The 3,935-nt window shown below is 42.7% G+C and overlaps 1 long non-coding RNA gene across 1 annotated transcript; it reads left to right on the top strand.

Annotated features, from left to right (window-relative positions):
• The first annotated feature begins 941 nt into the window (after positions 1 to 941).
• Positions 942 to 2,105, top strand: LOC119354151. Its single transcript, XR_005170653.1, has 2 exons — positions 942 to 1,600; positions 1,700 to 2,105. It is a non-coding gene; the product is annotated as an uncharacterized LOC119354151 (long non-coding RNA).
• The last annotated feature ends 1,830 nt before the right edge of the window (positions 2,106 to 3,935 follow it).

Raw genomic sequence — 3,935 nt, 5'->3', positions numbered from 1 at the left:
CTGATCATGCCTTCTAACGCGGTGGGCGCCACACTGTCTGATCTGGGAGACCGGCCGCACAGGTAATGATGATCTGATTGCATGCTACTGTCATGTCCGCCGTGGGTGATGTTGTATAAGCCGCATGTTAGTACATCCCATTAATTTTTTGAATATTCATAATCTTGATCGGCCATGATCTAAGTATTTTTTTCTACTGCAAAGACATCTAATTTTGTATGTGTTTACGTTAAACTCAACTTGCATGTTCCATTAAAAAACTGTACACATGTTTTTTATATACTCCTGAGTCATAATTGAGTTGTGACGTCCAGGATCACCAACCATGCATGCGATCTCCTTCCCAGACATAGATCATTTTCCTTCATATCTTTCATAGATGGAATCCTTCTTGAGTCCTCAATCATGGCCGATCTCTTTCTTTTCGTCCTCATCTTCCACGCGCAAATGGAAGCTTTAATAAACATTGTATTCTAATATCTCGCGATCCAGCTTAGTTGGTCCAGACATCACTTGTCGAACGTTAGGTTGTGTGTTGGAGTTATTCACCAGCCAATATTTTTTTTGCATCAGCCACCTTGGTGGGCTTATTATTAACTGACCCGGAATAACTCGGCGAGATCTATGCATGCCTAACTGTTTCACGCACACGTCCCAATTCAAAGAACAACACTAACATCCACATGTGTGGTGTGTGAGCCAAATTCGCCCACATGTTTTATAACACACAGATTACGCCACGTCACTGCATGCATACGTGTGTGAATCTTTTCGGAATAACTCCCGAACGTGCTATGTTTGCAACCTCGTTACGAACGACTTTTCTGCCGTCAGATTAGTTGCACCAATCTCAAAACACCGGAGAGGACACGTCAGCCAGGAAGCTCGTTCGGTGAAACAAACAGTCGACGCGAACGTGAACCCAGTCCTATCATCCACCTCCTCCACTCGCTCAATCCCCCACCCCCAACTCACCTACTCCTCTCCCATCTCCAGCCGCCTCCTCCGGCAGCTGGTCGTGAGGCAAGCCGCCGGTGAGCCGCCCCGCGCTCCACCTGCCTCTACTTCCTTCTCCTCCTTCCCATCTCCTCCCTGACCTCCCTCCCATCTCTCTCCACGCCTGCGCACGGCGTAGGGACTGGGCTCTCCCGGAGAAGGTAGCCACGGCCGCGCCCCTTGGGTTCGATCTCGACGAGATCCTGGCGTTGCCGGGCCGTGGCGTTGGTGGCCTGACCTGCGGATTTGGCGGTGGCCGGTGCTGCGGGATGGCGTTCGTCGGGGATCCGCGGTGCACGGGTCGCTGAGGCTGCCGAGGAGGTCGAGGCGCCGCCGCCTCCGGGGAGGTCCCCATCGAAGCGCTGGTCATGCCGGCTGTGGTGAGTCCCTGCCCCGCGCGCGCACCAACGAGGTGAGCCGTCGATGGCTCTGCTCCGGGCGACTCCGCTCCCGCCTCCGGGGAGGTCCCCATCGACGACGCTGCTCACCTCCGGTGCGGCCGGGCGTCCTCGCCGCGTTCAATAATGGCGTCACGGAAGGTTGCGGCCCTGCGGTGCGTCACGTATGACGGGTCCTTCGCATTCCAAACCTCCTCGTCATCCAGGTTCGATGCTCCGGCCAGTTACTCCATTGATTGATCTGGGAAATGAGTGCGCCATTATTGACTTTGTATGTGATCTTTTTGTGGGTGCTTGGTATGCAGGTTGGGATCGCAACAGGGCAGGGAAAGTTCGTCGATCTGGTTCGGAAGGCGGCCGACCTGAGGTACGTGGACCCATGAGGCCCCTCATCGCCAACGACTTCCCGCACCTCACCACCGCGGCGCAGGTCCGGCTCACGCAGTAACCATGATTAACTACTAGCGCGTGTGTCTGCCTGATTAGTCGTGTACACTGAGATACTACTATCAATAAGCACCTGGATTGTTGTTTAGTTTTCACCACACTATTATTGATGCACTGAAGAGTTTGGTGGATGATAGATTATAAGTGGCTAATGAACGAATCTGCTTTAATTAGACAGTATGTAGCAGCAGCTGTATACTACTAATCATGTTGAAAACCTATACTCTTCAGATTTTAGTAGTTCCCATGGCTAATTCTTGTTGACATCATGGTAAAACAAGTTGAAAATATGGCAAAACATGCAACAGTAGTTGCCTTGGCAAAACAATGTTGAAATTGCAGAGGAATGACATTCTTGATATACTTGGGAGCATGCTTTTCCAGGTCTTCATTTTGGCAGCATGGCAACAAATCTATACTAATTTTACCATCATGGCAATTTTTAGATCCTAAAGATAGACAACATTCTTTTCTAAGTTCTTACATGCCAAGAAAACATTTTTTTCTCAACTAACCATGGCAACATGTTTTTGCCATGGCAAATTTACATTACTTACCACTGCAAAATTAACTTTTGCCATGGCTCTTTGTTCATAATTTGTTATTTTTTTACACACATGGCAAATTTCTCATACAACCATGGAAATTTTAATTAGAAAACCATGGCAATTTTTATTATAAATCTACCATGGCAATTCTTTGTTCATAATTTGTTCTTCTTTTACACACACGACAAATTTCTCATACAACCATGAATTTTTTTATTAAAATGCGATGGTAAATTTTATTATCAATCTGCCATGACAAAAAGCATGACAAATTTTTAACTTTTATAGCCATGTCAATTTAATTTCATACCACATGGCAAATTTAGTTTATAGTACATGGCAAATTAACTTGTACAACCATGGGAAAACTAACTTTTAAATCCCATGGAAATTTAATTTGATAGCCCATGGCAAATTTATTTTATAGTCCATGGCAAATTAACTTGTATAGCCATGGGAAATTTACTTTCAAAGCCCACAGCAAATTCACCTTTTTATTGCCATGGCAAGTTATTGTTTATTATTTTTGCCATGGCAAATTTTAACTTTCATTTGCCACGGAAATTTTACTTATGCATGGATGGCAAATTTTACTTATTATTCATGGAAATTTTTACTTCTCATTCTTCATGCCAAATATACCTTCATTTTCCCATGGCAATTTCCATTTAGTGGATAAAATGCATAAATTTTCCATGTCTTTTGTACACCAAATATGCACAAATTTTTCCATGTCCTGTAGTACATAATTTGCCCATGTGACAGGTCTGAAAATTTTCATAGTTTTGCCATGTGGACATTTCAAAGATTTTATACGCTTTTACCATGCTTTTTTGGGAAAAAAAATGGTTTTTTAGTGAATTCGCCATGTGACCAGATATGAACTTGCCATGTTTTGAACAAATTTCATAAACTTGATTTGTGATTAGTACTCCATAAAATGCATTCTAACATGATATGTGCATTTGCCATCATTTAGCTGTAGCATGACATGGAAAATTTTAATTTTCTATTTTGCCATGGCAATTTTCAGTTAGTGGATAAAAATGCATAAATTTTCCGTGTCTTTTGTACACCGAATATGCATAAATTTTTCCATGTCTTGGAGTACATAATTTTGCCCATGTAACAGGTCCGAAAATTTTCATAGTTTTGCCATGTGGACATTTCAAAGATTTTATACACTTTTACCATGCTTTTTTTTGGGGAAACAGAATGTTTTTTAATGAATTTGCCATGTGACAAGATATGAACTTGCCATGCTGTGAACAAAATTCATCAACTTGATTTGTGATTAGTACTCCAAAAAATGCATTCCAACACGATATGTGCATTTGCCATCATTTAGTTGTAGCATGACATGGAAATTTTAATTTTCTATTTTGCCATGGCAATTTTCAGTTAGTGGATAAAAATGCATAAATTTTCCGTGTCTTTTGTACACCGAATATGCATAAATTTTTCCATGTCTTGGAGTACATAATTTTGCCCATGTAACAGGTCCGAAAATTTTCATAGTTTTGCCATGTGGACATTTCAAAGATTT

The sequence above is a fragment of the Triticum dicoccoides genome, chromosome 2A (assembly GCF_002162155.2).
Source record: "Triticum dicoccoides isolate Atlit2015 ecotype Zavitan chromosome 2A, WEW_v2.0, whole genome shotgun sequence".
NCBI lineage: Eukaryota > Viridiplantae > Streptophyta > Magnoliopsida > Poales > Poaceae > Triticum > Triticum dicoccoides.
Note: the sequence above shows the minus strand (reverse complement) of the source record. Positions and strands in the feature narration are given on the sequence as shown.